The sequence below is a fragment of the Canis aureus genome, chromosome 36 (genome assembly GCF_053574225.1).
Source record: "Canis aureus isolate CA01 chromosome 36, VMU_Caureus_v.1.0, whole genome shotgun sequence".
Lineage (NCBI taxonomy): Eukaryota > Metazoa > Chordata > Mammalia > Carnivora > Canidae > Canis > Canis aureus.
Window position 1 is genome coordinate 29,192,375 of NC_135646.1, and position 21,892 is coordinate 29,214,266.

General features: G+C 51.2%; 1 protein-coding gene across 4 annotated transcripts in view; it reads right to left on the reverse strand.

The window, feature by feature from the left end:
• MYO1B (myosin IB) overlaps positions 1-21,892 on the reverse strand; it is a 175,682-nt gene that overhangs the window by 149,978 nt on the left and 3,812 nt on the right. The gene's annotated exons all lie outside the window — the stretch shown is intronic.

Consider the following 21,892-nt stretch of genomic DNA (forward strand, 5'->3'; position numbering starts at 1 on the left):
GCCTGTCTTCCAAGCCTGAATCCTTCCCTGGCCTTCCAGCCTCTCTGCAATTCTGTAAGTCCCTACTTCATTCTCGGTTGCACACAACCAAGATCCCTAGCTGACACGAACACTGCGCACAGTACCCAGGATACGGTATCACGCCACAGTCACGGCTTCATTATTATGTACAACCTAACCTTTTTTCTCCCAACATTGGTGAAAGCAACCTACAAAATATAATCACTGGGGAAGCCTTTGGAGGAACCACAGAGGAGCCTGGAGGCAGAGTCTCTCTATAGAAGGGTGCTGATCTACCAGCCCAGCCATCAGCCCACCTGCTGCTGCACGATGGTTCCACGGCTGCCCCACCTTTTCTTTCCTTTTTTTTTTTAAACGGTTGTTTTTCTTTTTTTAAGATTTATTTATTTATTTATTTATGATAGAGAGAGAGAGAGAGAGAGAGAGAGGCAGAGACACAGGCAGAGGGAGAAGCAGGCTCCATGCAGGGAGCCCGATGTGGGACTCGATCCTGGGACTCCAACATCGCGCCCTGGGCCAAAGGCAGGCGCTAAACCGCTGAGCCACCCAGGGATCCCCTGCCCCAGCTTTTCACCTGTTTGTCCATCTAAGAAAAACAAACTATATGACTCCAACTCTTCTTTCCCCAACCCACTCTCACCTCATAAACTTCCAAAGTGACTACCTGTATTTCAATGGATACCAATTCATTTACTGGCCTCTTTCTCAGTGTAAAAATACGACCTAAAATATTGGGAACATCATTTCAAAAGTTCCTCAGAATCCAAAAGAAAATGCAGCACAAACATCCTATAGCCAAATTAAAATGGTCACCTGCAGCCTCGTATTTACATAGAAGAGGTCTATCCCCATCACCAACCTTCAATTACAAGCCACGTACAATGTTAATGTCGTCTGTGCTTGGGAGCCAAGACCAGCATTCTCCACGACAAGGGCCCCGCACACAGCCAGACCAGAGGGCACATCCCTATGAAAGGTACAGTTTCTCCATCCGATATCAAAAAGCAACAGTGAAAAGCTATTCCAAGTTGATAATTAACTGATTTACTAACAACCGAACAACAACTAAGAAAAGATGCAGCACAAGCTAACATAAAGCATCCAGGGGCCTCCCGCGTTGGTCAAAGCTCTTGGGGTAACACAGATGAGAACCAACGAATGTTTTTAAGTTGAGAAACAGTTTTACTGCAGAATGTGAAAGGACAGTTACAAATCAGAGCTGAGGTCGTGGGGACTCACAAGGATTAATATCAAGTCATTAGCATAATTTCAAAGTGGAGGGAACTTCGAAAGCAAAGCCATAAAAACCACTTGCTGGAAAACGTCATGAAAGCGGACCTCTACTGCTTTGTCAGCTGTAAGCGAGGATGCTGAAGACCCATCCACCACAACGTCATTAGCAGCCTGCGTCAGAGGCAACATCTTCAGAGAATCCCCTCCGCGCAATAGCAATTGCTCGTATCTGACTCCGGTGCCACCCTTGGCCTCCCTGCAGGGTGGTCATGTACGCGTGACAGCCCCTTGTCTGGAGCATCAGCTCTTTGGTGTCAGGAGTCACGGCTTATTTATCTTTATTTCCCCAAAGGCACGGTGCCCGGCCTCAGCTCCTGGTAGGCATTCAGAGAGCTACAAAGGGAAAACAAGTACGCAGATTTACGGCTGACAACAGAATCCTTCAATAATGCACGTTCTTGCAGCTGCCATGGTGGGTCTGACCAGAAGGCAAAAAAAAAGAAAAAAAAAACGACTGCAGACACTTTGATCCATTCCTCTGAAAACATAATATTATCCACAAAGGACAGGAAGCAGAATTGAGCCACGGACTCCCAAAGAGATCACTAAAGCTTTTAAGAATAACATGAGAAACACATTTAAGTAACAAAACTGGGCCGATGTAGCAAGATTTCGTGAACAAAAACAAATCTCTGCAAATCCTGGTGGCAGAACAAAGGCGGAAGAGGGGCCAAGTCTATAGGACGCGGTTTAGTACCTAAAACAATGAGCCAAATGACTAAGAAAAACTGGAATTTCCTTCCTAGGACTTTTAAAATAGCACAGATCTCGTCTCTGACAGTGGCTAGATTAAATTTCCGTGCCATTCAGCTCAACCACCATTTACAGTAGTGAACCCTGCTGGTCTCTGGCATCGTGTTAAGTGCTGGCGACAGGCTACGAATAATCATGGCACCTGCCCTTCCCCAAGCCGCCCCGTCCAGGAGCTCACAGTCCAGTGAGAATCAAGAAAACAAGCCACTTTTGAAGTTTCAAAAAACCTTTTAATGGTTAAACGCAACACACGTACTCACCGTAGGAGTGACACACAAGCCAAACTCAACACCTTCACATTCTGGTCGAAATCCTTTTCAATTCATTAAGGCTCCTTAGGAAACCTGAGTTTTACAACCAATGGATTGGCCATAATTTCCAGTTTTATAAATTCTGATGAATTTATACATTTATGGCCCCAAGGTAGGAATCGGGAACATCTGCAAGAAGCTTAATGAAGGTACAGCGGTAACGTCCCTACTGCTCTGAAACTCAACCAAGTGGCCTGACCATCTGCCCCTTGATTCCTCACCGTCTCCCCCCTCAGATTAGCGACCCGTATGGTCAAGAGACTGCGCACCAACCACCTCTCCCGCTCGGCTAAGCTTAACGTCCACACAAGTCCTAACCTTTACCTCCCGCCCTCCTGGACCAAAATACCCGCAAAACGAAGGCAAAGCCCTCCTACTTTCCCTATATCCCACAAAGTCACAGCAGACCCACTTTCTCACCCTTGGCCTCCCCCGGCCTCTTGCTTCCTGCCCCCGGAGCCCGCTCACGTCTCCGTCACATGGGCATCATCCCTCGTGGCCCCCCGTCCCCTCCTCCCCGCGGGGACAGCCCGAGCTCAACCCCCGTCCCCTCCTGCCGGGGCCTCGCCGTCCAGCCCCTGCCCCCACGCCCAGGCCACCCAGGCTGGGTCTCGGGGCCGGCCTGGCCGGGTAAGCTCTGCCTCCAAGCCTCCCTGAGTCGGTGCGAGGTCCCCAGCGGACCCTCAGAATAAAACGCGGAAGCGCCTGTCACCCCGCGACTGCACTCGGGGGTATAAGCAGGGATCGGAAGAGAGGGGCGCACACCCGAGTTCCCAGAGCACCCACGTGGCGGCGGGCGGCTGAGCGGCCAACAGACTGGGCACGTGCGCACCGCCGGGGCCCTCGGACGGGGACTCCCCCACGGACGACACTGGAGGACGCAGGCCAAGGGACCTCGGGCAGCTGCAGACGGGCCGACGCCCTGGGGCGCCCTCCCCACGGGTGCTAAGGCAGCCAGGGGGCAGCCGGTGGGTGCTGTGGCTGGGCGGGTGGCCACAGAGGGACGCGGGATGGGCCAGCAGCACCGCGGAGCTGTGCACCGGAAAAGCCCACAATGCTAGGTTTGGTGTCACACACCTTGCACCACCTGCACAACAACCCCTACCGGGCTCAAGCCCCCACACAGTGATCCCGGCCTTGCTCCCCCGGCTCACGTCCCTGCCAGCCCCAGCCGCGGCCACGCACCAGGGTGCCCAGGCCCTGACGGCGCCCCGGCCAGGCCAGTGCCAGGAAGCGAGCTGGCCAGGCCGTCCGTCCCGGGCAGGGGAGCCAGCGCGCAGGAGGAGCGGCGGGCGGGCCGGGAGGGGGGCCCAGAGTGCGGCCCGACGGCGGCCCCAGGCCCAGGCCCAGGCTCGGGCGCAGCGCCCTGCCGTCCAGGCTGGCCCGGCTCGAGTGGCCCCGGCTCCCGGGCAGCAGCCCCGGCTCACAGCCGCCGCGGTGGGCTGGCCTCCCCGGAGGGGTCGAGGTGCTCCCCATGCAGCCCTGGCCGGCCGGCGGGGGACACTCGGGCCCGGGGCGGCCAGTGGCCAGCGGGGGGTGAAGGCCGTCGGAGACACTGGCTGCCCCTCCTGCCAGGACCATTTCTACCCACTCAGTCCTTCCTGGTGGCGCAGCGGCACAGGGTCACCGGAGAGCCTCAGCTGACACACGGAGAACGGGGAGAGCCTTGGGACAGAAGCCAAAGGGCACGACGGTTCCTCAGTATTTACCAACCTAGAGGGCAAGTGGAGGACAATCTGCTCACGTGGCACAGTTTGCGAAGGAGAAGACAGTCCGGGCTGGGGGGGGCGGGGGGCAGAGGGCCACGGGGGTGCTGTGCGGGGCTCCCCAGAGCCCAGGGAACGTGGGCCCAGCATACATCCGATCACCCGGTTCTTGATTCTACTGTTAAGGCCACTACATCTTGAGGTTCCCCCCCCCTTCTCTGCAGCTTCTTGTCATGAATATTTAAGGGATGGCTGGTAGGTTGGTTTCTGTTAGAATCTCAGATTAGGGAAGAAATAGGCTCAACTACGGGCAATTCCCATCCAGTAGGTTACTGCCTTGTGTTCAAAGTCAGGGTAATATGAAGACCATTCAATGGTCGGATAAAGTCGGAGCGATCCGGACACGGCCTGAAAACAAATAGCTAAAAGCATATGGAAGCCCGTGAACCGGGAAGCCAGACTTTAATCCTAAAAATCTCCGTGAATGGGAGGGGCAACTAGAATTCAACACTCTGGTCATTTTAAGAGTTAACATCCCGGAGGGTCTCTCCCCATCGGCAGAGACAGGCCAGGAACGACTCAGCATCAGAGTCAAGGTTTGCTTCTGTCGGGGTGGAAAAAGGCCGGCCTCCAGGTGGACAGGCCAACCAGGACTCAGCTACCCTTGATCCCCGGAACGGGTCAGTTATTTAAGGAGTTGAAAAGTAGCATGGAATATTACGATTCACAAAGTGACAGGTTTAAAAAAAAAAAAGAGTTTAGGGAAGCCCGGCGGGGGGGGGGGGGGGGGGGGGCTCAGCGGTTGAGCGCCGCCTTCGTCCCAGGCGTGACCCCAGGGTCCCGGGATCGAGTCCCGCGTCAGGCTCCTGGCATGACGCCTGCTTCTCCCTCTGCCTGTGTCTCTGCCTCTCTCTCTGTGTCTCTCATGAATAAGTAAATAAAATCTTCAAAAAAAAAAGTTTTGTACGACTGTGAAAACGGGGATATACCATCTAGATTAAGGAGGAGGGCTTTTGAACACACGTGACAGCGGCTGCTGCGGCAACACTGAAGGTTTGCGACTACAAGCAAGGAGGTCTCCGCATGTCCCGCACAACAGGCCGGGACCCCAGGCAGACTCTGGCCGCGAGGGAGGGGACCGGCCCGCAGGTGCGGTGCCGCGGGCAGGGGAGCCTTCCTGGCTGGCCTGAGCGACCTCACACCTACGGGGCACGCGCGCCCATCACCTCACGCCCACGCACGGTTGTTTGAAAGGGGAGCCTCGTGTCCACGCGGGGAGGGGGGAAGGGCCGCTTTCCGGGTTCTGTAGCAAGAAGGCTTTACCATGCCCTAGAACTCCCTTTCGATCCGCCCGATATGGGATTGCACAGGCTTCGGACCGCAGCCCTAGGCTCGGGTCCAAGGGAATTCATCTCTGGAATTTGAATTTCTGACCTGAGAACTCGGGGATGACAACTTCCACCCCCCAGGGTTCCCAGGCAGCAAAGCCCCGAGAGGGGAGAGGGCAGATCTCGTGGGACGCTCGCCGCCCGGCGCCCATTTCTTCTGACCCCAAAGCGCTCACCTGCTCTTCCCATGCGGGCTTCCAGCAGGTGCACCCCAAGTTAATGACCTAGAGAGCTGCCTCACTTGCAAGAGTCACCCCGTGGGGTTCAGTCCCCTGAGGAGGAAATGCAGCCAACACCGCTGTCCCCAACGTTATTTCCCGGAGGAAGCCCTGCAGAGCCCCAAAGGGCAAGGCAGCAGCAGAGAATGCCACCTACCACCAAAACTGGGTCCGAAAACCACCTCCAGCCCCCCCTTCTCCACTCGCCACCCACCGCCAGCGTGGCACCCCCACCGGCCACAATCCTGGAAGGTCTAGAATGGAAAGCAAGCAGTCTGGCTTCAGGGGAACCTACAGTCGCGCTATCTCACTCGCACTGGGTCTTAGGAGAATTAATGAGCTAACGTCTGGAAAGGCCTGTGAGCTCCTACGGGACAGGGTAGCCAAGAACCATAAACCGCTGCTATGGGCAGGACCCCATCTCAGTGCACGTGGGCTGTGCTAATTATAACCCACAGACGGCTCCGCGTGCTCCCTCAAGGTAGATAAAAACATTCCAAGAAGCCGAATGTGTTTAGATTGGCAAACCTGAGACCCCGGCACCCCCAGGTGAACGTAAAACTGCTCACATTTAACCGGCACACCCGGCCGGGGCTCTGATTTGTTCCTGCGCAGACATCAGCGTGGCCGGTGAGTAGTAAATGGAACACAGCCACGGGGGGAAAACCGACTTTCCTTCCAAGCGAATCGGCTTGTTAATCAGAGGGTCCAGATCCCATCCCTCACCCCCCCACCGCGCTAACATCCTCACCGGAGCATCCTGTCCCTTGTGTGCCTCCTTCACCTGCTTACACGGCTTGTAGGTTCATTCTTTCCGTTCCCTGGATACCGGACCACCCCATCCCATCACTCGAGGGACCCCCTTACGGTTAAGAGCACGTGCGTTACACCCGGTGGGCGCTCACACAAGGCCTCCTGTACCTGTCGGTTTTGAGAGTCCCTAGGGATCAGTTTTTGAAGACATCTGGCTGAACAGAGATGCTCAGATGCTGGAAGATGCTCACAATAAAACAGCCCAGGGTACCGCAGAGCAGACTACTTTATTTTAAAAGGGCCCCTTCCCATTATCCAGGCTCTTTGAAGGGACAGCAGAAAGAAACGTATTGAATTTGGTGCACTTGGGGTAAGGAAGCAATTATCTGTCGGGGAAACACGGGCTGTTGCACTCTGCAAATCACAGAGGCTGGAATGACTACCAGAGAGGCTCCAGAGAAGTCACCCAGAAGGTCCAAGTTGCAGACTCAGCTCTGCAGCCAGCTCAGAGTGAGATCTTGGGCATGCCGCCAACACAGAGCCTCAATTTCCCACCTCCACCCCCTTAGGTCCCTTAGATCGTCTCCTGAGATCCTGCCCCAGCCCGTCATTACTGAGTCAACAAGTAATGCTCAAATCTGGAAAGACTGAGTTCCTTAATTTTTCAGTGAACATTCATCCTGTTTCTGGTCATAAAGAATGTCAAAGACCAAGAACGCCAGCCCACAAGAACCCTTCTCAGTGACATTTACTCAACATTAAGGATAGCTCTTCATTCTGACCTCATTGGCAAAAAAAAAAATATATATATATATATATATATATATATATATATATATATATATATATATAAAGGGTCTAACCGTACACAGCACAGAAAGGGATGCGAGGGGTCAACTGGATCTTCCTCACGACAGGCATCGAGGCGTGTGTGAACGTGTTCTGTTCACAACTATATGGCCAGCTGCAAAATGGCACTATTTTAATGAGTTAATCTAGTTAGGCTCTAAAGATTGCAAAATCAAGAAATCTATACAGTAAAAGAAGAGAAAAAAACAGGCATTACTCAACAGTGCATCCTCAGTAATGTCTCTGTACTTGCGGCTAAGAAAAAGCCTTTGGAATAATAAAGATTCAGAGACTTCCACAAGCAGTTATCCCCTAAAACAAAGTCTAATAAATAAACTATGTAATCAAAGGGAGAAATGTTTATACATTTACATTAGGATTTCATGGGTGTTTACTAGTTGAGGATTGATCAAACAAAAATAGCTAAGATGTTTCCAAATAAGACGCTGATGATGTAAATTGAGAAAGCGGAACTAGTTTGTCATTTAAAAAGAATTTTTAAAGAAAATAGCTAAATCGCAGTGGGTTACTTTACCTATGTTGATTAAAATCAACAATCAGAATTTGGAAGTATCTTCTGAGCCAACGTTTTTCTCATTTTTCTCATGGTGGAAACATTACTGAATTCAAAGTCAAACGCACCAGAATATACACCTTAGATATCCCTCGGTACCTTCTAAAGTATTTATGCAGAACTAAAACATAGACGATACAACGAATCAATATAGAAGGCATGGCGTAACTCGTAGCTGTTTAACTCATAAATTAAAATGTCTACTAAAATTTGTTTACTAAATTTATATTCATACATGCTAACTAAGTTTGAATAATAGTTCTCATTGCCAAAATTTCTGTAAGATAAAGCGATAATTCATATATTTATATAAGGACACAAACATACAAATCCCCCCCACACACACACACACATATACTTTTTTCCCCCTTCAATAAAAGCACACACTTCCCCTGTAAAGCTACACAAAAATCCATTTTTAAACCCAATCACTTTGGCCATGTATAAAATAAGTTTTCAATGAATTTCCCAAGGGAAATCTGGGTAGGAAATAAGACATTCCGTAGTGAACTACGTTATATATGCCTGATGAAGAAAAATTCATTTCCCTCTAGGAGTAACTTATCAAAATAAAAGGTTTTCAAAATACCACATTATTATATATATTGTAAGTCAGCAGATTAAAGGGCCTAAAAACTTGAAATTCACAATCCACCCTTAGTCATGTCTCTCAACAGGTAGGCAGGCAGGCAAAGAAGACTATAGAGTCATTTTTAAACGACCTAATTGTAAGGTCCCCTAGTTTAGGAATGAAATAAAACTGCTTACCAACTTTTCTCCTCCATTGTTTTTTCCACTGATTTCACTGGTACTTTAGCATTTGGTCCGTATGAAAGGGAGAGACAAACATTCGTTGTGACAAGGAGAACACACTAAGTATAACAAATATTTTGCACAGAGATAAGAAGGGGAAAGTAGGTCAACATCCCATGGCCAGGGACGGCGCCCCGAGCCCATCCGGATCTGTGCCCTACAGCCTGGCCTCGGCTCCGACCTGTGCACCTTCAGGCCGCAGACGCTCGGGGGGGGGGGGTCGCCCCTGGGAGTCCCACTGGGGGACCAAGCCGCAGGAGTAGGGTGACTAATACAACAGGTGTCTACACAGGGCGCCTGATTCACCCCGGGGACCAGGAATCTGCAGACTCGGGGCTGATCAGAGGTGGAGCTGTTACGGTCCAGGGGGCCCCGGGGTGGGGGGCGACTGGGGACAGCGGACCCTGACTTTCTGAGGATGGCGGGATGCGGGCAGCAGAAAAGAGCTTCAAAGCACGAAGAACAAAACCCTGGGAAGACGGTGGGTGGGCAGAGGGCAGCAGAGGGCAGTGGGTGCGGCCCAGGGGGCCCTGGAGCTGCGGGACGCCAGCTGAGACAAGGCGGAGAATCCAAGCCAAGGGGCCCCCGCGAGTCGGGAATCTGGTGGGAAGGGGTGGGAGCAGAGGGGGAAGGGTGTCTACTCCATCTCTGCCGCAATCAGTGCATCCAGAGGGCAGCGGGTGGGGCTGGGTCACTGATGACAGTATGACAGAAAATAAAATCGAAGACGGCCCTGATCGACGATGGGGAGTCATCAAAAATGCCTTGGGCAGCGACGGGTAACAGAAAACGCAAAGGAGGTTTACGTAGCGGGTAGTCTAAATCAGCTGGGAGAGACCTAGAAGCAGGAAGCAAAATCACTCTGTGCAGTTGTTCAGTTTGTGCACTGCATAAAAGTGGGCCAGGCAAGAGGGAAGGTGGGCACTGACACCAAGTCGGGCTCTGTGGGTTAGTGTTTGCCTTGCAAGGGACCTTGTGCTAATTGTGTAAAGGTACCACAGGAGCTAGCAGCCAGGAAACCAGCTGGGGCACAAATCCAGAAGCTCAGGAATAAAAACGAGGGTAGAACTAATGGAAATGAAACAGGTGGATAAGCACAACAGAACTATGAGAGGGCTCTATCATAGGAGGTCGAACACCAATTGACGGAGGGTTTAAGTAGGCTCTCTTATCCAAATGCGAAAAGACTGACCGATGTAAAGGGGAAAAAAGTCAAAGATGGAAGTCATTAAAAAAAAAAAAATACCAAAACATATTATTCTTAAGTTAAACCCTACAATCATACATGGACTTGCCCATGGTTTGCTGCAGTGCTGAGGCCTTTCCTTTGAGTCCACGTCCACTGGCTGGAGTACCGAGGGGTATTTTCTCTTATAAACCATCTCCAGGCATCATCTTTTAGAAGCTCTAGTTTCTTTAAAGAAATGGTGAGGCCGTGAAGATGCCAAAGAAACCGCGTGGAGGGGAGCACACTACTCTGAGGGGTGCTCCAGCGCCTCGGTGGGAAGGCCGTGCACCCCCGAATGCAGGCACAGTCACACAGACACCGCCCCGGGGTCAGCAGGGCTGGAGAGCGGGGTCTGCTGCCTCACACCGTGTCCTGGGTGAGGCCAAGGGGGACGCCGAGCAGAGCCGTGACCCCACGCACTCCGGACACCCGTGTGAGCGGAGATCATTAGCACTTTGAGCCACTGCAGTTCCCGGGTGTAACCTGACCACACCTGACCGGCCCATCCCGAACGGCTCATAATAACAGTGGGAGCACCCTTCTCCTGGGACTCCCCAACTCCATTACAATGAGTTACCCCAACCAGTCTAAAATCAGCGGCCACTCATTTTTAGAGACTTATTTTTTTTTTTATCAGGTGGTTTCCAAAACATTCAAATGAGTTCAAATAAATTGTCACAAAATCATGATATTAAACAGAGTAATAAGTACAACGGACATAAACAGGTTTGGGGAAAGAAAATGCAGCTGAGTCTGGATAAGCACACATCCCCACTGGGAGGAACAGAAACGCAAAAGCGCACTACACGGTAGCCCTCGTCTCCGGGCAGTTAGTGTGTGTTGGGCATCCGTTGATTATATTCTACAGAGTAAAAGAACAGCTGGGGCAGCGCAGGGGGCTCAGCGGTTTAGCGCTGGCTTCCGCCCAGGGCGTGACCCCGGGGTCCTGGGTTCGAGTCCTGCATCAGGCTCCCTGCATGGAGCCTGCTTCTCCCTCTGCCTGTGTCTCTGCCTCTTTCTCTCTCTCTTCTCTGTGTCTTTCATGAATAAATAAATAAAATATTTAAAAAAAAAGAAGAACACCAACCAATCCAGGAAGTCTGGAGGTCGCAAAGACCTTGCCCTGTTTTCTAAAGCTGTGGGCCTAGAAAATCGCAAGGATGAATAGCACTATCATATTACCAGGTTAAAAATCCGGCCGTTTTTTCAAGACTATGTCCAACTGCCATATTTTTTCTGTCTCAAACGTACAGTCAGAAGTGCTCAAGTCATTCAAGAAAGCACAAAAATAACACTTCAAACCCACAACCAGACATAGAGTCAAGAGTACAAGGTCACATGTCATCCCATAACCCGGCTCTTAAAGATAGAATAAACACGTAAGTTACTATTAAAAACTAAATTTGAGTTTCATACTTTAAAATTACATACTTCTTGAAAATTGTCAACAGAGATAAATGTTTCTCTGAAGGCTGCGCAGCAAAATCTGGGCGCTTCCATTTTAGGTGGCCAAATAGTAAATCTATCCATAATTTACACACTTTTTAGAAATCTGATACTCGGCCTCTTCAATTTATGTAGAAATCATGTTGATATATTTCAATAGACTATTGAGAAAAACACTACATAAACATACACACACCACAAACCCTAAAACAAGTAACATCCTCCCCAAATCAGCCTTGGCAAGTGAACCATATGCATGTGAAGGCATATAGGATAATCTTAACCTTTTATAGCTTTAATAACAAAACAAAAAACCTACATCTGGAGGGGGAAAAAAAAAGGCAGCAATTCCATATCTGCCAAAATAACTCCACCCTAGACTCTACTGAGACAGCAACCCCCTCAGTCTTATTTTAACCAAGGTAGGCTCTGGAAAAGAAAGGAACCCAAAACCAAACTCTAGGGAAAGAACATTAATTTGGGAAATATGAGGTGAATTCAAAATATAAAGTTTTCCTGAGCCCTGACCTAAAGCAATGTTCCCGCTTACTTATTTATTTATTTTTAAACTGTGAGATCATCCACCAGAAGGACAGGACCACAAAACGGTTTAGTCTTCTCATCAAATAAAACATCAATCAACCAATATCAATCATCACCACCAAAATAAAGCAAGAGTTAAGCTGACAGCTGGAAGGATGAATACTGTGTTACAGAATGAGAAGTTGTAGCTGACTCGCTTCTCAGGGAGAGGGGAGGGCCCTGTAGGACCCGGACAGCGAGGGGCCAGGAGGAGCTGAGGCCTGAGGCCAGAGGAACACGGGTCTCCAAGGCCAAGAGGCAAATAGACAAGGAGGAGCCAACGATCAACCACGTGGAGGATGGTGGGCACAGAGCAAGGAGGGAGACTATGGGTTGTCGGGCCTAGAATCCATGCGTTAGGAGCCGAATCGTGTCCCCCTCCTAAATCCCCATGTCGAAGCCCTAACCTAACCCCAGGACCTCAGAATGTACTTGCACTTGCAGATAAGGCCTTTAAAGAGGTGATTAAGTTAAAATTAGGCCTTTAGTGTGGGCCCTTACCCAATGTGACTGGTGTCCCACTAAGAAGAGAAGACGGGACATGGTCATTCCACGCTCCAAGCAGTCTCAACATCTTCAACCAGATGCTGGGGATCCCTTCACTGGACCTCAGGCCCCGGCCTGTCCCTGAGCCCCACGCCCTGTACGTCAGCCGTCTGCTGCTGAGCCCCACTCACTGCCCCAAGACCCCATATCCCCAGAAGAACCCATCCTCAGGCCTATGTGTGCTTGCCATTCCTGACCTCTCACTGGCCAGACACTGGGGAGCCGTCCCACGGTCCGGCTACCAAAACGTTCACGACAATGTTTGGTCCAATCAGCTTCTTCTCAATGTCCACCGTCAGAAAATAACCCAAAAATATGGAAAAGGTTATATGTACAAAAACCTTCATCATAGTATCAGTTACAACAGCAAAACGGTGGAAGCAACCCAGATGCCCAACACTCAGCAATGTCCAGGGCCTCTGCTACCGGTCCTGAGCGCGATAACATACGATCATAAAACGTATCTCAGAGACATGGCGGCGATACGGATCCTAAAACATACACGTGAAAAGCTTGGAAAGGAATATTCAGAAATGACCACAGTTGGTATTTCCTTCCATTTTCCAAACCTTCCAGAATGTTCTTAAGATGACTCTCTAGTACAGAATGTTCAAGTGAGAGTTGTAGCGATCTCGGACTTTCCGAATGGCTTGGGAAGGATGAATGGGAAGTTTACTACAGAAATGCCCTCAGCTGTCACTCCACCTCCACGCTACATCTGTTGCAACATCCGATGCAAAATCCCATTAAATAAAGTTTCCCCTTAAACCCTACTCTACTTGGATCTCTCAGCATGAGATCCTAAAAAGAAAAAAACAAATTTTTTTTTGATTAATTCTTTCAAGAAATCCAACTGGACATATAAACAGCTGCAGGGCTGTGGAACGGGGCTCCCAACATCTGCCACGGTTATTAAGTGTCCTCGTAAGAAAAGATCACCACCCACAAGCTGCTGCCAGGAGCGCGAGCGTGAAGCTGGAAGCTAAACCACGGAAGGTGGAGCCACCTCCCTATCAAACGTCTCCCAGGTAAAGAGGGGCATTTCTCCATCCCAAGAGGAGAGAGGTTGACAACTATTCCACCCTATAGTCCATGAGATACACAACAGGTCGCCCCTAAGGACACAGATTGGGACATTTCCTCTAACGTCTTACCTACGCCTTCGCCTTCTCGTTTGTTTCCCACATTGACAACAAATGAGAGCTTGACCTTTATTTCTTCAGCCTTCACACCCTATCCTCGGTGGGCCTCATACCAAAAAACCCAACAAGTGTCTCTTTCTCCTCCATGTTTTGGGGTAAATGAAATGCAACAGGCCACAGCCACGCATGTATACAAAACCCAAGCCCACATCTAAGAGCATCTGCGCCGGAAGCTGGCGCACACAGCACGGGTACGCGTACGTACACACCTTCTCCGACTGCTGCCGTGCTCAAAAGTGGTGCATGAACTGTGCTTCCGATTTAAAGGATTCCCACGGTGAATTCTTTTGCAAAATAAATACTAACTCCCAGGTAATGCCATTCTGTAAAGCTGGATTTCGCGGCAGTTGTCCTAGACTTCCTTACAGCACAGACGCTCATAAATATTTATGTCACATCCAAATTGAGCATTTGTGGGTAGAGACGAAAAACATTATAAACTGTGAAACAAGGTATAGGAAGGCATCACCTCATTTAAATCCCCTCAAAGAGATTTCACGTTCGATTGTGAAATGTCACTGAAATCAGCAATATTTCTCAAGGAAATAGCTCTTCCACTCATGCCAGGCAACGCTGCGGTCCTATCCCCTTTGAAATCTGTGTCGGTATTATTTTGGGATACTTATCGGATGCCGCTGCTTGAGGATAAATTCCTGCAGATAAAACAAACTTAATAAGCAGGAGGGCCCATTTCTCTGCTCGCAATTATACAGAGAACATGAAAGGAAAGCTGGAGGGCTCACTGAACTTTTTAAAAAGTCATTAAAATCAACGAGCTTTTGAGGAAACGTGTCAGATTTGGCCAAGCTTTCTCTGCAAAAATGCATTTTGGTAAATTTCCAGAATTCTGTTCTCCCGGTTTGGAAACGTTTAAAAATTCCGACATGTAGCAAAATGGTAACAGTACAGATCACCCCAAGCAGAAGAGGGAAGGAGGGAAGCTTTGGCTTCAGCATTCCCGGTCCTTGCTCTCGGCCTCCTGGTGCTTCTGGGAGGCCCAGACCCGGGGTTAGGGAGCTGGCGGGCGCGGCCTTCAACCTAGTAATTAATTACAGGTGTGAGTAAATCAAAGGCCACTCCACTGTGGCCTTGGGGGGCAAAAAGTTAAACATCTAGCTTTATAATCAAAAATCAGAAATAAAACTTACTCCTCGAATTATACAAATGTGGGCGGGATTTCCGCCTGACGACAAGGAAGAGAGAAGGACGGGGGGATTAGGAGGACGGATGATGTGGGGGGGAGAGGAGCCCACGGGAGAGGGAGGAACAGATGGCTGGGGGCCGGCTCGGGGAGCGCGAGAAGGAACGGAAAGGGAAGACAATGACAGAACAAGAAACAAAGCATCAGGGTTCACAAGCACCCCCCCACCCCCCGCCGCCCGTCGAACCTCTTGGGGCAGCTCTCCGAAGCACCCGCAGGCCGACCCAGGGCCCCACCTGCTCTGCGCACGCGAGGAACCCAGGGGCGACTGCCTGCCCGGCCTTTCTTTCACGCGATTGCATTAGGCTGTTATTTGTGCAGGAGTAAGTGCAACCAGGCTATAGAAAGTGGGTCAAGTAGGAGGGGTCACGCGGGGTCCCTCGTCCCCTGGCCTAAATCAGTCGCTGTTAACGTCTTGCTTCCTACACACTCCCCAGGAGCAACCGGAGCCCCGCAGCAGCTCGCACTTGGCGCCCGCTGCCTGGTGCAGGGCAGAAGGGCGGGCAAGCCCGGGCATCCACTTGGGGGCCGACCAGGGGGCAGGCAACTAACACGGCCACCGAGCGTGCGCTCGTGCCCGACACCCTTCCAGACACACTCGCGTCTCTAACACACTGCAGTCCTGACCGCGACCCCAAGACAAGCCCCTACTACGACCCGCATCCCGCCCGGGGCACGGAGGCAGAGGCCGCCGCCGCCAGGGAGGCCGCAGGCTCGGCACCCACCCAAGGCCAGCCACTCTGCGGGGCTGAGGGGGGTCGGCTGCACGCCCCACCCCCCGCTGCCCCGAGGCCCTAGGGTGCGCCTGGAGGGGGGCACCCAAGACGTGGGCCGGGCCCAGGGGGGCTTCGCAGCACAGGGCCAGGCCCGGCCGGGCAGGGGCCAGGGCAGCGGTGACAGCTGGCCCAGACGGGGTCAGCCAGGGGTAGGGACAGTGCCCCGGCCGGGTCACCGAGGTGGCCTCCGAATGCGCGCAAGGAGGGAGGGGAACAGAGCGAGCAAGAGCAAGGAGCTGCGTGTCATCGTCATCTACACCCTACTGAACACCACTACGGCAACTCAAAGAGGTCGTAACTTGATTTAAGTGGCGGATCGCTAACCCCCCCATCACCCTACGGTTAACTGTGGAGCCCGTCACCCACGGCCTGGAAGGCTCCTCAGGCACCAACTCACCCCGGGGCCTGCAGGGGCGCCGGCACCCTCGGCACCCGCAGCTACTGCCGCCTCTCCCTACTCCTCGGCCCACAGCCTGGCCCTTTCCTCCCCAGGGCCCATCACAACTCCCAGATGTCACAAATACCTGCCTTCACCTGTGCGTGTCCCCCTCCCCTCAGGGGCCAGGAGCGGAAACCACACCCCTATGCTCTATCCCCATTAGAGACCCAGCACCTGGTACACTATCTGGCATACGCTAGGTACCCAGACATCTGATGAAGGAACAAATGCCTACGTCAAAAAACCAAAAGTCACCTCCCCTCACTTCTTAAAGTATTACGGTAATTTTATTTATTTTTCTAAAGGAACGGTTTTATTTTATTTTTTAACTTATTATTTTTTAGCAATCTCTACACCCAACGTGGGGCTCGAACCCACAACCCCGAGGTCAAGAGTCCCCGGCCTTTCTGACTGAGACAGGTGCCCCTACAGCAATTCTAAGAACGGAGTCCATCGTGACGTTTCCATTACAGATTGGTCCTTTCGTTCTGTTGCATAAGCCACCCAACTTCAGGCTCTGGGAACAAGCGTAGGTTGGAATGTAACCTTGATCAGTCAAGAACCGTCGGTAAACGAATTACAAAATCAACAGCACTCTCGTAGGCCAGTAACGCCAGGCAGAAACACGACACACAATTCACAGGAGCCTTCACGACGACCGCAAAATCCCTAAAGCACCTTGACACAAAATCTCACAGAAGATGGAAAAGAGCTTTACAAATTAAAAAAAGTAAAATTATAAAAGGTCCTTGAGGAACAAAAAAGACTTAGATAAATGCAAACGGCAAGCCACAAAGCCCTAAAGACGGCAATTCTCCCTGAATACTATCCGAAGGCCACGCAACACCATTTTTTTTTAAAAAACACGAAATTTAACCACGAAAACAGAAACAAGCCTCCCGCTTGTTAACCAGTGTGGAGAAAAGAGAAGAATGCGACGTGCCTCTGATACGTCCGCGGACGCAAACATGGAAAATGTCATTTTCACGAATTCCAGTAATTTGACGATTATGGGTAGACAATGTCACTTTCAATATTTGGACAGCTTCGAATATTTTCCCTTTTTTCAAGCTGTGAAACAATGAATGCCATGGAGCCCAGAAGAGCAAGAGTCTGGGGGGAAACTGACAACAGATGATAACAAAACCGAGTCGTGAAAGCCGTGGAACAAGCGGAGATGGGTTCCCAGGGGTGGAGGAGGAAAGATCCAAGAGAATAACGAGGTAAAAAAGTGTAAGACACATCTGAGAGTGAACCAGGTGTGGCTCACATCCAACGAATGTGCTCACAGAAAGTCAGCTGGTGGGGATCCCCGGGTGGCTCAGCGGTTTGGCGCCTGCCTTTGGCCGAGGGCGCGGTCCTGGAGTCCTGGGATCGAATCCCGCATCGGGCTCCCTGCATGGAGCCTGCTGCTCCCTCCTCCTGTGTCTCTGCCTCTCTCTCTCTCTCTCTCTCTCTCTCTCTCTGTCGATCATAAATAAATAAATCTTTAAAAAAAAAAAAGAAAGCCGGCTGGTGATGTAGACAGCGGTGTGATCGTGTAATGGGCCCCACCAAAGATGGTCCCATGGTCACACAAGGGGGACATGGGCACACTGCATCTCTCGCTTGGATAGTCACAGTCTGCAGTCACCAATAAAAGGCCAGGACAAGTCCTTCTGCAAAGAAACTTATTTAAAATGTTGTCTAAAAAAAATAAAAAATAAAAAATAAATGTTGTCTAGCCAACACCTACCTCTCCTAGGATCCCTTTTTTGACAGTACACGTCTCGGCGCTTTAGGGGAGTGTTTTTCAACCTGCTAACTTTTTATGGAACAATCCACTTTGGAAACTGCTACATCCTACTAACCCAGCCTTTTAGAGGCCTGAGCCAGAATAGAGGCTTAAGGATTTAGAAATAAAAGGCAACAGTCAACCAAACAGAACAACTGACCGGATGAACGGATGGGTCACAGAAAATAGAGAAGTGGGTAATGCTTCTGGAATCCCGAGTCCAGATGATGATAGGAATGTTATCAGCACAAAGAGTGAAGTCAAAGGAGGATCGACTATTCGGTAATGGACACTAAGCTTGAATTTCGATGGGTTTGGGGACACCGTAAGATATTCCCCTAGAAGGAAAATTGAGCAAGAAGTTAAAAGAGTGGGGTCAAGTTCCCAGATCGGCCCCCGGTCAACGTTATGAGCCCGCGCAGGTCTCAAATACAAGGAAGGGGTTATAGCAGTGACCATTAGGCTCCCTCAACTTTACCACTCCACCATCCCAAAATTTGGGGACCTGGAAGTCAATATACCAATACCAATACTATCGAGTTCTACCTTTAAAGGTGTGAAAGGTAGAGAATATAGAATAAAAGCGAACAACTCAGGAATTTGAATATATGAACTTAAATATACGATTGGGAGGCTTTTATGGGATTATGCTACTGTGGATGTTTAAGAGATCCATGAAACCAAAAAAAAAAAGAGAGATTGATGAAACCTACAAAACTATGGGGTCTAACTCCGGCCCCCACCCCCAACGTCACGGAATACTTAGATTCTGCTGCGGCACAAAGCAAATGCCTGAAAGCGACCCAGCGGGGCAGTTCCCGTATTTCCGGGAATACCTCTCAACACCCTGAAGACTTCAAGGCAAATGAGGACTTTTTCCCAGAAGGCTCAGGACATCAGGGGTAGATCAAAACTGGTCCACTTATTACAACTGTAGGCAGAGCGCCCACAAACCCCTGGCCACGCGCACCGGCCTACACCCAGGGTTTATAAAAAATTAAGCTTTTCCTAAAAGTGCTTAGGCTGGAATTCTAAAATGAATAAAACCGTGATGATCCTTTTGAAGTACTTTCAAGGGGAAAAGTGATCAGCTAAGAACTGCAAACAGCACTACAGGGCCTCATAACAAAGAATTTAAAGGGAAGCCGCACTCAGGGAGGAGAGAGAAGAGGAAAGTGCAAGCAGGGCTGGCAGGGATGCTTCTAAGCAAGGTTGAAAAGTTTTTTGAAAAAGAGTTTTTGTTCTTGTTGTTGTTTGTTTTGGTGGAAGTGTATGAAGAATGCTTTCGTGGAACCGGTGAGAATCCGTAGGAAGATGACGGCGCACACACCCCTGACAACAGCCAAGGGTTAACCGTCGGTCCCATTGTCCTTTCAATTCAATTTTCGAAAATCTCTTTAGGGACATTGAATTATTTTCTTTTTTTTTTTTTCAACGAGTTTAAAAACGTGTAAGGTACAGTTGTGAATTGTCTCTTTATTTTAACCTGGCAAAATGAAGCCATGTGTGCAATTTCAGAGCCTCCCGCGTCCACGCAGGATCTGGCGAAGTCCCCGCGAGGCGCCCACCTGCTTTCCTCCAGGCCCCCACCTGTCGGCCCCCACCTGTCCCCCCACCTGTCAGGGGAGCCAGGCGCCTGGTGCTCTTAGAAGCTCTGCACTGTTTATCTGGAAGGAAGGGATCAAGTTTTCACCGCTCCTCAGACCTAGGCTTCAACTTCTAAAAGTGCGCATCTTGGGATCCCTGGGTGGCACAGCGGTTTGGCGCCTGCCTTTGGCCCAGGGCGCGATCCTGGAGACCCGGGATCGAATCCCACGTCGGGCTCCCGGTGCATGGAGCCTGCTTCTCCCTCTGCCTATGTCTCTGCTTCTCTCTCTCTCTCTGTGCGACTATCATAAATAAATAAAAATTTAAAAAAATAAATAAAAAAATAAAAGTGAGCATCTTGGAAGAGCGCGGACCCCGCGGCACCTGGTCTGTGCCACTCACCCACCCACCCCCCGCTGAACCCCGAACCCCAGCTGGGTGAACAGCGGCGCTGCACCCTGCTCCTGGACCCCGCAGAGGAGGAAGCGCAGGGAGGCCAGGCCAGCCCGGCACCAGCAGGCCCGATCTGGCGCCCGAGCCACCCTCACATGAGGCAGGATGCAGGGGAGCCACGCACCGGGCCCAGGAGAGGAGGCGCCCAGCTCGGGACTGGCCGAGGACACCCACGGGAGCCTGACGCGGGTGACAAGGGAACCAAGCTGCGGGGCAGAGACTGTCATGGGGGCTCTCCCCCCCAGCTCCCTAAAACAACCTCCTTAAAAGCAGCCCGAGCTTCAAAAAACACGGCACCTCGGAGCAGCATGTTGTTCTGGAAAGCACACAGCCTTGGGCTTAATGTCTCCCAGGCTCGGGCAATGACTCAGTCCCACACCGACAAACAAGCAAGGGGGTGAAACAAAAGCTGGAGAGAGTGCCCAGGGGCCGCCTGGGTGACTCAGTCGGTACAGCATCAGATCCTGGTGGCCAGCTCACGCACGGCCTGATCTCAGGGTCACGGGCTCGAGCCCCACGCAGGGCTCTACACTGGGTGTGGAGGCTACGAGAGGAGGGGAGGGGAGGGGAAGGGGGAGGGGGGAGGGGGAGGGGAGGGGAGGAGATGAGGGGGGAGGGGAGGATGGGGAGGGGAGAGGGGAGGGGAGGGGAGAAGAAGGAAGAGGGGAGGGGGAGGGGAGGGGGAGGGGGCACTGGAGAGGGGAGGAGAGGAGGGGGAGAGGAGAGGGGGGAGTGGAGGGGGGAGGGGAGGAGAGGGGACCCAGGCTGAGGCCTGACACAAAGAGAGCACCCGACACTTCACCGCCAATACAATCGCAGGATCATCTAAAATATGAAAGATCCATCCTTTGGGGACTCGGCACTCCTTAGCCACAAGGCACTCGGGCTGAACGCAGCACCCGGCCTGGGCCTGCACGGCCTGCACAGGGCAGGTACGGAGGGAGGCAGGTAGGAAGCGCCCAGGACGGAGCACCTGACTCGACTCCGGCAACTTGTCCCTCGGAACCACATCCCAAGCGGCCCCACTGGCTCCACAGGCCCCACCATCAGAGGCAGGTGTTGGGGACCTGACCCCTTCCTTCCACGCCCCCAGAGCCTGGGAGAAATGAAAGCACCGAGGACGAGGACGCAGAAGGAGCCACGCAGAAGGAGCCGACTCTGAGCTCCCTCTCCTCCCACTCTCTTGCTTTTGTTTGTTTTCAGCCTTTGTCCGGGCAGCGGGTGTTGGCGAGGCCTTGGTCACCACAGCTGTCATAGTCATTTCATCCATGTCCCCAACATCCACTCCGGGCACGGCGGCCTGCCCTGCTGTGTCCTCCGAGGCACAATGGATTTCCTTTATTGCTTTTTAATGCACGGCCTCCCCTCGACATGTGCTTAGTAAGACAGTAACGGACGAGGACAGCGAGGACACGGGAAAGACACCCAGGAGAGGTTCTAAGGGCCAGATGCTCTGGAGCGGCCCTCATCCTGCTCAGTGGGGGGGCGGGAAGGCGCTCCCTGACAGTGCTCAGCAGGCCACACGTCCCTCCAAATATCCAGTAAAGAGCAATTTAATGACAAGAGACCAAAAAAAAAAAAAAAACAACAACAAAAAAACAAAAACAAAAAACACAAAAACAAAACAAAAAAATAAAAAAAAATGACAAGAGACAAGAGTCACTGCTCCTCTTTTTTTTCTTTGAGTCACTGCTCCTACACCACCGTCCCCGAAAGCCCCAAGTGACGCCCTGTCGTTATTTGAAATAATTAAACCAGTAAAGGTAGAACTTTGAGCCTCCCTAGTCTTATCCTAGGCACTTTAAAAAACCCAATACTGACTTTTCCCTTTGCCCAGGAGCGTTCTGAGAAATCCAAAAACAATCGATGACGCCAAGTGTTAAAATCCATTCTGCTCCTGCACTTGGGGGTCACTCTTGGGTCAAGGCCAGGTGTCTCCCGCCCACGACCCCTCTCCAGGCCACCCCAAGGACTGGAGA